Here is a 12,782-nt window from a genome sequence, read left to right as displayed (position 1 = left end):
TAGTCTTAGTTCAGCTTCAATCGTAGATCCTTATTGAGTTTAAGTCGATCATCGTTTTTAGTCTTAATTGAATTTTAATCGTAGATCCTTACAGTGTCTTAGTTGAACATCGATCGTTCCTTGTCCAAGTTGAGCTTCAATCCTATGTCGTTATTGAGTCTTAATTGCTAGCATCTCCATCTTTACTTGGCGGGCTTTTGTGTTCAACTTGATTTTGTAATATATAATAGTATAATATTATATTTCTCTTGCAGATATTAATTTATGGCACAACCGTCATAGACAAACATAAAAGATTTAATAAATTTCATGAGCTTCAAATAAAACTCATTGAAAATCTTTTCAATTTAGTTACAAACAATTTTTCAATTAGTGAACAAAGAAATAAAATACTTATATACACAAACGAAAAAAAATATATAAAAGAAAGTTGAACAAGCTGTTCACAATTTATTACATAGAAATAAAGAAAATATTATTACAGGGAATTTATTGTAATAATAACTGTTGAATATTTCAAGGAAATGGGACCATATCGAGTACTTTCTTATTGATTGCCTTAATATAAAATTGATTCGTAAGAGTACCTTGGGATTTTTTCACAGTTGATCCAAATTATCCTAAAATATTGATGTTTACTGAAAAACTTAAGCTATTTTCGCTTTCATTATTGGCATAACGTTAAAAGTTACCGTTCAACATAATACATTTGATAGAATTAATTAAAATGTTTACTTACTTTTAATCTGTAAATTGTATCCATTGAAAACGTCTTTGGACTTTAATTCATTTTTAATTAAAGTTAGTTAAAGTTGACTTTGATCTACGATTAAAAGAATTTGAAAATAATTTGTTAATAATCAGATGAAATAAATTAAAATAATATAATTGTGTATTTAATTAAAAACAAATAAACTGAATTACTAATGACATAGGAATAATTGCTAAGAAGGCGATAGAATGTAAATCGGTCCATATATTTTAATAAAAATCATGTATAATAATTTCTAATGTCTAAATTGATCCGTAAAACCAATATCTGCTCTTAAATACGAGTTGGCGTTATACATAATTAGAAACTAATTCGCAGCATTAGCGTTATTCACTGATAAAATGGAGTCTAAGGGCACTGCTACACGTTCAATATATATTGTGATATTTGGATCGCGATCCATTTTAATGGATCACGCAAAATTAGGTTATTCTGCAATTTGGATCGCGATCCATCAATACTGCATGCTACGCGTTCAATAAATATCGCGATACTAGATCTCGGTCAATATACATATATTGAACGTGTAGCAGTGCCCTAAGGTTGTTTGGAGGTCGTCTTACATACGTTTTTCCATCAGATTGTAACAAGTTATACTTGGATTCGTTGCTCCAGAGAACTAAGGAATGAGGTCCATTAAGGTTTTTATAGTGATTTCTGTCTGTTTGTACGAACAGGTAGCCATTTAAAATCTGACACACTTTTGGGCACCTTTTTTGTGCTCTTCTTGGTACAAATACCAAGAGAGGCAGACTTTTGATTGTTTGGCCAACTTTTTGTAGGAACAAGTTGGGTTCTGTTGAAAATATTTAATAATTTTAGTACGCACTTTTTTCTCATCACGGATTTTAATCAGATTAACAACAAATGATCGTAATTGACATTAAACATAATAACAGACATAACTTTCAAAGGCAACTTGATCAAAAAAAAAACAAATCAAATAATACTTGGGTTAAAAGTTTTAAGGAAAAACGTGTGTTAAGGTTTTTTCGATCTCACTGCTTATATTCTAATAACGTGAATCGTTTTTATTCATTTCGCTTGCAAACTTGTCCTTATGGATATTTCTGGGTTTATTTTCATTCTGATACACTGTTTAGAAACTAAAACGTATAAAAAGTATTACAAGTTAATCTATTGCTTTTCAAATTACACTCACTTTGTCACGAATAATACGATAAGTTCAGAATTTAAAGCAAAAAATGCACGTTTCTAATTACGTGGCCATCAAAAAGCAACTACATACTTTTGTTTAATACCTAAGTTAACTTTGAACTCCGGTACTTACAATTTGCAGTGTAGGTCTTAAAAGAAATTGCGCTGCGTTTTTATATTCTAAAAACATCGTTTCCAATTATAAGGCCACAACTGTATGCGATCTCGGATTCTTATGGTGGAAAGCGATTCGTGTTTTCAAGGCATATTTTGTTTAAACAAACTTCATGTAATTCATTTTAATTTCATTAATTTTCAAGTGCAATCAGTGTTAAATTTTAATCAAAATTTAATTGAGAATTCAATGAATTTTCCATTTTCATTTCATAGCAAACTAATGTAAATCAAAATAGATACACAAGTAATACATACAGACATGGATATAACATGCGCATAAAAAAAAAATAACGTCAATAATATTAATGTCATAAATTGTGTAGACACAACCGTAATATTTTGTTTTTCTTGTTGTTTACATAAGAGAATCTATTCATTCATTTATTTATTTCCTTTGTATATGTCTTCGGTTTTGTTTTTTTGTTCCATCCACATTATACAATATGTAGAAGAAAACAAAAGAGAACGAGAGAGATATTGAAAGAAGATGAAAACAAAATTGTTAATGCTTAAATTCATCAACTGACAACTAAACAGTCACTAGCAATTGATTAACATTTAAATGATCGACCGACCGCCCACACATGTGAACACAACAAAAACAAACGTTGAATGAACATAATAAAATTTAGATTTAGTAGATTCTGCTTTGTTTTGTTTCTTTTGAATACACGTAGTATTTATTCATCATCATCATCATATGAATTGAAAACAACTGGTTTTTTATATCTTTAGCTATAGGACGTTTTTTGTATTTGTTTTCTTTTTAATACTTCAGTTTTTTTTTTATTTGATTTTGTGAATTAAAACATTAACGGATATTAACAACAACAACATGTAATGACAGTAACAATAACAACACTACACTGAGTAGAAAATAGGGAATAACCTAGGCAAATACGATTTTACTTTATTATTATGAATTCATTTTTTTGTATTGCTGAATTCAGTGGTAGAATTTAAATAATAACAACAACAACATTAAATAAGAGCAATAAAACAAAAAAATTGAGTAATAAAACCGTCATTGGGAAGTAAAAACCAACAGAATTCAAAATATCCAACTGGTTATTTTATCTAAGAGTTCAGGGCTGGGGGACCATAATTAACCGTAATTGAAATTTTCAATTGTTCATAGGTACCTATTTTTATTAAGGAACTATAAAATTAAATTCAATTGTTAAGTAAAATGGAAAATTGCAAAAGTTATTACAAAAGGAAATACTTAAAACTTGTTAAAGCGTTTGTAATTAAATACAGTGCACTCGCGATAATATGAACACCCCAATATATGAACACTTTTTACTTCCATAGGGTACTCTAAAATATGAACTTAGTGAACTAAGCTGTTCATATTTCAAAGCTTTTTAAACTATGAACAGCTTATTTTTGCTTTTTTTAACGTATTTTATCTATCTAAACAGAGTTGAAATCTAAATCAACAGGGTAGTGGCTAAATTCTAATTCAACTGCTTAATAATTTTTGAACTTCCTTAGCTGTTGATGGGAGTTAGATGCCATTCGCAAATATGAAATCTTGCAAAAGTTTTAATTAGTTCATATTATCGCGAGAGCACTGTAGGTATTTTAAAAATTAAAAAAAAAATCTTTTCCATAAAGAATATTTTTAGAGTTTATTGTTGCCAGAACCCTGAAAATGCCATTGTAAGCTACGATCTTTTCCCATCTTTCTGGAAACATATCGATTCCTCACTCACCGCTTTCGAGGCCAAAAACGTATCAAGCCAATTTCGGATACTTTGTTCTGAAGTGAAGCGTATCCCAGATCGCATCGATCGAAACATACAGTAGTCGGATGAGACAAGGTCTGGACTATAAGGCGGGCGAGGCAAAACTTCCCAACCACTTCTTTCTAAATAGTTTTAACAAGTATTCCAACATGTGGCCGAGCGTTGTTATGATGAAATATGTATTACGGTTTCATGTCTGGCCGCATATTCTGGAAGTTTTTCGGCCAATGCAAGCTTCAACCAAATCAGTTGCATTCGGCACAGGTTCCCTATGTCCTTTTGGTCTCACCTAATAGAGAGCATTACCATAGCGCGGTGGATATTTGGCTTTAGTGTCGATTCGGCTGGTTTGATTCACATACGATCTCTTAAGCTTCGGGTTATCGTAATGGAACAATTTTTCATCACCATCCATTTGGAGCCATTATAGGTATATTAATCTGGGAACTTTTTTCTCTTTATTTAGTAGCTTTTATTAGCCATTAATGGAGGCTTGGTTATTAAAATTGAAGATAAATAAATAAAGTATTTATTATACAAAAAAAAATCATTGAATTTAGAGGGTGTTGGACGCTCGAAACGTTAAGAAAAAATGTGATAATCTGATTAAAATGAGTGACGAGAAAAACATTTTAAAGAAAACCCACCTTGGTCCTACAAAGTTGGTCAAACAATCAAAGTTCTACCGTCAAACAGATTCCAATGTTATTAAACAGTATCGGAAGAACGTGTCCGTTGATAGAAAACTTGGTTCAGGTAGAAGGAATGGTCCACATGATGTTGCTAATGCCAATAAATAGAAAGCATTTTCAAAAGAGCTCCCAACACATCCTGTAGGAAAGCAGTCCGGTCAGCTCAGCACTCGGACTATTTGGTACGAAAAGTTAAAGCCAATGCAGGTTTAAAAAAATACAAGACTCAAAAAGTTCCTGACAGCAACTCTGCTAAAAATGTAGATGCCTAAGATAAGACTGAGCTCGGAAATTGAAGTCAAATTTAAAAAAAAAAAAATATACCTGCTGCATAATGGATGACGAAACGTATGTTCTGGAAAATTTTTCGCAGCTTCCGGGTCAATATTTTTTATGTTACTGATGCTCGAGAGAATGTTGTAGAAAAGTTTAGGACTCAAAAGCAGAACATTTTTCCAAAAAGTTCTTGGTACGTCAAGCAATATGCAGTTGCGGTAAAAGAAGCCAAACATTTTTTACAAAGGGCTCTATAAATACCAAAATTTACACCAAGGAATGTTTACAAAAGAGGATGCTCCCATTCATAAGATTTGGCATCCTGTCACTATGGAAGCAAGGTCTTGAGTGGTATAAGAACAATAATGTGGTATTTGTACCAAGAGGAGCAAATCTTCCAAACTGCCTGGAGCTAAGGCCAGTGGATATTGGGCCCTTGTTAAAAGAGAATTGAAGAGCACAAAAAAGGTGACCAAAAGTGTGGTAGATTTTAAACGGTTTGAACCAAGTGACATGAACCGGAAAAGGTTCATGAATTCATCACTATTGATTAGAACTATAAAAATAATATTTTTTATAAATTGTAATAATAATTTCAATCAAATAAAAAACAAATCAAAACTGTAGGTTTTGTGGTTTCTTTTTTATATACATTTATGTATACATATTCAAATTTTTTCGAACTCACTCCTTGTGACAAAACATAACGTAATTCAATATGATTCCTGAAAACCCTAAAGCTTATTTTTTCTTTGGCCTGCTTCAAAATTTAGGTTGCAATTTTTTCCGCATACGTTATTGAGAAAATTTGTACCATAGCAGTACTTCGGTCACCTATCTTTAAAAGTTTTAAATCGTCAGATATTTTGACAAATTTATGAAGCAATTACACTAGAACTTCAGCAAAAGTGACAATTTTTTTCGTTCAAAAAAGGGCTAACTTTGAACAATCAGTTTTTTTTGGGTTGTTAAAAACCTCTAAATCTAGGGCGAAACCCGCTAATTTAATAACATTGTCTGCAAACAAGATGAACTAGGAAGACAAAGAGGATGATAACTCAAGCAGAGAGAGAGAGAGTGACAAATGCATAAATAATTACAATAAACTTAACAAACGGCAAAATAAAATGCATTTTGCGTAGGCGAGAACCGAATTCATTGAAGGAAATCAAAAAAAAAAGATACCTATAGTGAATTGTTGTTGTTGCTTTTTGTCCGATATTGTTGTAGTTGCTGTGGTATACTTTGGTATTTTATAACCAAATAAAGGTGTCACACGTCAATACGTAGAATACGGTCAGTAATTTAAATAAAAATGATTTTTTTTATTGCATTTACTGGTGTGTCGTTGTCGTGGTCGTCGTCATTTTATATTTTCAACCAAGTTTGGTGATTTTTTTTTATTAAGAAACCAAAACAAGTTCGTTTGTATTTTAATAAAAAGTGAAAAACTTGATTTGTTTCAGTTTTATTTTAATTTTTTTTTTGTTATAAGTTTGTATGTATGAATATTTCTTCTAATTTCCATAATTACACTAGTCTGTATGTATGTCTTTCTGGCGGTTTGTGGGAATGCATGTGTTTGTGACTGCTTGTCTTTGTTTGGCGGTTTCGTAGTTGTTGGATTTTATTAGTGTTTGGTTGAATGTTAATTTTGAAAATCTAGACATTTTGCCTGCACAACAAACTCAACACAGTCAGCCGTCAGAAGACACTTCTCTCTTGCCCTCTTATTGGTGCTAAAATGTCTGGTGGCAAAAATGTTGACTAACAGCGAAATTAAATAAGAATATAAATATGTATAAAAAAAATACTATAAAATAAAAATGAAATGAAATAAATGCACGCAATAACTAATTAGTTGGTGTATTATTTTTGTAGTTGTTTTTTTTTTTGTTGTTTGTTTTGATATTAAGTCAACAGTGTAAAAATGACAGACTGACTGACTATACATATGTACATCATAGACATTGTTGTTGCTCTTATCGTTTGTTTTTTTAATATTCTCTTTTACATTATTTTTATTTATTATGTTGTATTTCATTCAAAATAAACAGTTGATAAATATGTATACAAATACACATACACACATCAATTGTAAATTGTATGATGTAAAAGTCCATGATCGTATGTAGTATGTGTAACATGCAAGTTTACCCAATTGGCCATGTTTTCAAGACATCCTGGAAGATTAGTAAATCCTTGATGGCACATTATTAAAAAAAAGTGAACCTAAATTTATCTTTGCACTCCAATGGCAGGAATCGCGGTTTCCGAGTCAAAAGTTTCAACTCAATTAATGCTAAAAAGATTACGTGTCGCCGCCTTAAAGGATAACAAGTAAGAGAGCTATATTCGTCTGTGCCGAATCTTATATACCCTTCACCAAATTATACTTCAAAATAAAAATTTTAAATATTTTTAGGTAAACAAAATTTTTTTTTTTTTTTCAGTTTTTCATTTTTTGAAAAAAAAAAAATTTCGAATTGTATTTTAAACTTTGTTTTGAATTTTTAAAATTTTTTTTTTTTTTAATTACATTTTTTTTTTGTTTTTTCAATTTTATTTTTTAATATTTAGCGGAAAAAAACTTTTGGTGAAAAAAAAAATTCGGGTTAAAAAATATTTTTTCCGATTTTGACCCATTATATATATAGGTTGCCGAGGTTGTCCTGGTTTATTCCTTATATCTCAGACATTTGTGGACCGATTTTAAATAGCAACCGAGACGGAGTTATTTGAGGGCTTCGGAAAGTTGATTTCAACAGACAGACAAAAAGACAGACGGACATGGCTTAATCGATTCCGCTATCTATAAGGATCCAGAATATATATACTTTATACTATAAAAGTTTATAGGGTCGGAAAACTATATTGTGGAAATTACAAACTTATCACGCAGCATAAGTTTGTAATACAGGATGTCAAATCACGCCAAAAATAAGCGGGCACATTAAGAAGTCTTATGAATGGAAGCATCCTCTTTTGTAAACATTCCTTGATGTAAATTTCGGTATTTATAGAGCCCTTTGTAATAAATTTTTGGCTTTTTGCCGCAACTACATATTGCTTGCCATTTCTAGAACTTTTTGGGAAAATTTTCTGCTTTTGGGTCCTAATCTTCTCTACAACATTCTCTCGATCATCACCAACATAAAAATATTGACGCGGAAGATTTGCTGCGAAAATTTTGCCAGAGCATACGTTTCGTCATCCTTTATTTATTGGCTTTAGAAACATCATATGGACAATTCCTTCTACCTTAACCAGGTTTAAGACATCTAAGAACATCATAGAATTATGCAGCAGGTATTTTTATACCCTTCACCTTCGTGAGAAGGGTATATATAAGTTTGTCATTCCGTTTGTAATTTCCACAATATAATTTTCCGAACCTATAAACGTTTATAGTATAAAGTATATATATTCTGGATCCTTATAGATAGCGGAGTCGATGAAGCCATGTTCGTCTGTATGTCTGTTGAAATCAACTTTCCGAAGCGCCCAAATAACTTACATAACGATTCATACATTCAATATCTCCGGAATTCTCGGTTGCTATTTAAAATCGAGAAAATAGGTCCACGATTTTTTTACCTATATCTGTATTACTAAGTCATTAATATAGTGATAGATATTTCCAAGACCTTTGCTACGACGTATATAATACCATAATAAGTTGGACCTACATGGGTCAAAATCGGAAAAAATATTTTTTAACCCCAATTTTTTTTCACCAAAATTTTTTTTCGCTAAATATTAAAAAAAAACTGAAAAAAAAATTTTAAATTTAAAAATAAAATTCGAAAAAAAAAAATGTCCATAAAATGAAAAAAACAATTTTAGAAAAATAAATTTTGTTTACCTAAAAATATGTAAAATTTGTATTTTGAAGTATAATTTGGTGAAGGGTATATAAGAATATAGCTCTTTTACTTGTTTTTTATAAAATTTGACTTCAATTTCCGTACTCTGTCTTTGGTCTCTAAATTTTTAGCATGTTTTAGCATGTTGTATGTTTTTAAACCTGCATTGGCTTCAACTTTTCGTACCAAATAGTCCGAGTACTGAGCTAACAGGGCAGCTTTCCTACCGGATGTGTTGGGAGCTCTTTTGAAAATGCTTTCTATTTATAGGTTTTAAAAACATCATGTGGACCATTCATTTTGCCTGAACCAGGTTTTCTATCAACGGAAAAGTTCTCCCGATACTGTTTAATAACATTGGAATCAGTTTGAGGCAGACCTTTGAACTTTTTGTAGCAGCAAGTTCGGTTTTGTTGAAAATATTTAATAATTTTAGTACATACGCACTTTTTTTTCGTCACTCATTTTTTCAGATTAACAATAAATGAACATAATTGACATTAAACATAATAATTGACATATTTTTCAAAGGTAACTTGATTAAAAACAAAATCAGAATAATATTTGGTTTAAAAGTTTTAAGGAAAAACGTATGTTAAGGTTTTTTCGATCTCACTCCTTACTGTAGCTCATGACTATCTGGCCAACTGGGTAATGTATGACACGTGTAAACTTTTCTTTTTTTGCTTTATTATTTGACATAATATAGAAAACGGAAAATAAAGAAACATTAACATGATTTTGTTATGACTGTGTTATTTAACCGGGTATGTACTACATTCATAAATACTGAGAATACTTTGCACAATGGTTTCATAATATTATTTTCTTGACAAATATGCAGTTAAAATGCTAAGTTTAATGCCAATTATGGGATTTCCCCATACATTAAAGACAAAAAGTGTTAAAGGTTAAAGAGCCGGTAAACTTGTTGATGATTAATTTGACAAATGACTGATTAAAATATGTATTATTAAATTTAATTAAAAACAATTTCAAATGCTATGGTTGTATGGAATCTTAAAGACCCTAAGCAAGCAAAGTTACCATTTACGATAATGGGATTTTCGCTCAGGAAGGACACGAAAACCAATTGCAAAAAGAGCTGTATCAAGCGGAAGTTTATTTTGGCAGAATAGAACTTTCGTCAGCAAATTTAGCAGGGGCCGAATTATTGCATTCGTGATCGAATGAAATATCGTATCGAAAAATGATTTCGATATCGAATGCCATGATCTCAAATAAGAAAATTACGATCAGTTTTACTCGATATCGAATAGGTTTTTTTAGGAAACTTTTTAAATTTATACATAAATGTTACTAAATATTCCCAAAATTATTGACTATTTTCAATAATACTTAGTACCATATTATTTGGCACATTTATGTCTTTAAAAACCCTATGTTTTTGCTTAAATTTCATAATTGTTTTTATATATTTTTTTTAAATTAATCACTGTTTCAACCATTCCCTCCTATTGAATTCTAACACTCAATATGATAAGAACGAACATAAAAACAAATAAATAAATTATATATAAAAAGAAAAACAAAATACTAATCATACAACACTTGTATGATTATAAATGAATATTACGTATTTCTTTCGATTTTAAATAGAACAAAAACAAAATCATAAAAAAGTTAAATATAGAATTTATAGCAAAGACACATAGACGACAGGTATTAATGAAATATTATGCACAGACATCTGCACGAGGAAAGTCTTTAACACCCCAGCAGTTTTATTGTTATAATTTTCATTTTGCTTAACTAGACTTATATCCCAGGTAGTCTAGTGTGAAGTCAATTGTCACTTTAGTGTATCTAAGTAATCTAGAGTGTAGTCACTTTAAAGATTTATTTTGTACTGCTCTTTAGAAAGAAGTTATTTTACCTACCAGAAGTCATCTATTGGATAGTGGTAGGAGGAAGATTTGTTTACAAGCAATCGGTTTTTCGACTGTCTAAGATATGTCCTTTTAACTGACTATTTGAAGTCTGTTAGCTTCCGTATAGCAGCTGTACAATCCAGAATCCAGTTAGGTAGCTAGTAACATCCATTGTATTGACTACTTCGGACCAGCTATTAAACAATATCTTTGTAATCTATGTAGGGTCAATTGGCCCCTTGCTTAGGACACATACATGTTAAAATAACTAATCACATAGCTATTAGTGTAACTAGTGATCCCCTAAATGATCGCTAGTTCGAGACACTCACCCAGATCTGATGGGACTTCATATAAATACACAGACTCGTTCAATATACTGACTATGTACATCTGAATAATTCAAAAGAAAATTTGTTAAAAAAAAAACATTATTTAAAAATGTTTTAATTAATGTTGAGTAGGATTTTTACGCAATTTACGGGAAATTGTCTTGATTTGATTTTAAATAATCGATACATACTTCTTATCTAAGTATTGTTGGCTGGCTGTGCTTGTCTTAACATATAGGAAATACAATTTCAATGCTTCTAACTCGGTATCAGATTGAAATTTATTGTTATTCGTTGTTTAAAAAGGTAATCGAAAATCATTTGGTCATAAAAATAAAGTAATAAAAAATAAAGAAACTTATAAAACTGTATTACATTAAATTGATATGACACTGTACAGTGAATGAGAGAAGTAACCGACTGGAAATTTATATTTGTTGTCAATAGTAGAGGACAGACAATTGCTATAACATAAATGAGTTTGTTAAGCTACGTTTCCGCATACACAGTAATCGGCACCGAAAACGAAATTCCATACATTTGTACCGAAAAAAAGTTCGTTTCAGAAATCGGCAACGAAAATTGGGAACGCAACGGCACCGATCAGTAACGAAGAACCTGTCATTTGGGGCCGGAACGAAAACAACTTCAAGTAGATTGTTTTCGATGCTGTAGGAACGAAATTATTTGAATTATTTTTTTATTTCAAATTTAAAGAAAATCAAAATCAATAAAAAAAATTAATTTTCTTTATTGGAAGAGGAAAAAATAATAGATTTTGTCAAAAATAATTAAATTCTATTTAATTTCCAAATGACAACTTAAAAAATAATTTCGTTTCTGTTTTATGCCGCAACGCATCCAACTGAAACGAAAACAATTCAGAAACGAGACGGTGACGAACACCAACGTTTCAGTTTCAATTATCGCCGCCGATTACGGTGTATGCGGAAACCCAGCTTTACAAAAATATTATTTTTATAGTTCTAATCAATAGAGATGAATTTATGTCACTTTGTTCGAACAGGTAAAATATACAACCATTTAAAATATACAACACTTTTGGACACCTTTTTTGTACTCTTCAATTCTGTTTTAACAAGAGCCAAAAATAAGCGGACACATTAAGAAGTCTTATGAATGGAAGCATCCTCTTTTGTAAACATTCCTTGATGAAAATTAGGTATTTATAGAGCCCTTTGTAACAAACTTTTCTACAACATTCCCTCGAGCATCAGCAACATACAAATATTGACCCGGACATACGTTCGTCATCCATTATGCAGTCAGCTGACTTTGGCCTCTAAATTTTTAGCAGAGTTCCTATCAGGAACTTTTTGAGCCTTGTATATTTTTAAACCTGCATTGGGTTTAACTTTTAGTACCAAATAGTACGAGTACTGAGCTAACTGGACTGCTTTCCTACCGGATGTGTTGGGAGCTCTTTTGAAAATGGTTTCTATTTATTGGCTTTAGAAACATCACGTGGACCATTCCTTTTACCTGAACCAGGATTTCTATCAACGGACAAGTTCTCACTCATTTTGATTAGTTTTTGTAACTATATACTTCAATAGACCAATTGCAATCCGCGTGTATATGTTCTCATATAATTGAAACTATCTAATAGCTCGCCATCTCAAAGCTGACATGTATTCCTGGGATTTTATTACTACCAGATATACGAGAGTAACGCAGCCAATTTAAATGCTGCTACTTTAACTTGAAGGACGTCATAATTCCAAGGACATCATAACACAAACTCTATCTTATCGCTGATTCGGATCCATCATCGACAACTTCCAAGCAAGGAAGAACACTCTTCATTTTCATCGGAAATAGAGAACAAAAGTTCCTTGTGATGAA

The 12,782-nt window shown here is 30.9% G+C and overlaps 1 protein-coding gene across 2 annotated transcripts in view; it reads right to left on the bottom strand.

The window, feature by feature from the left end:
• The window catches only part of lbk (lambik), a 79,775-nt gene that overhangs the window by 24,108 nt on the left and 42,885 nt on the right, over positions 1–12,782 (bottom strand). For both annotated transcript variants that reach the window (XM_065514338.1, XM_065514340.1), the window contains exon 3: positions 740–823. The gene's annotated coding sequence lies outside the window, so the exon portion shown is untranslated. The remainder of the gene's footprint in view (positions 1–739; positions 824–12,782) is intronic.

This window comes from Calliphora vicina, chromosome 5, assembly GCF_958450345.1.
Source record: "Calliphora vicina chromosome 5, idCalVici1.1, whole genome shotgun sequence".
In the NCBI taxonomy this organism is placed as follows: domain Eukaryota; kingdom Metazoa; phylum Arthropoda; class Insecta; order Diptera; family Calliphoridae; genus Calliphora; species Calliphora vicina.
Note: the sequence above shows the minus strand (reverse complement) of the source record. Positions and strands in the feature narration are given on the sequence as shown.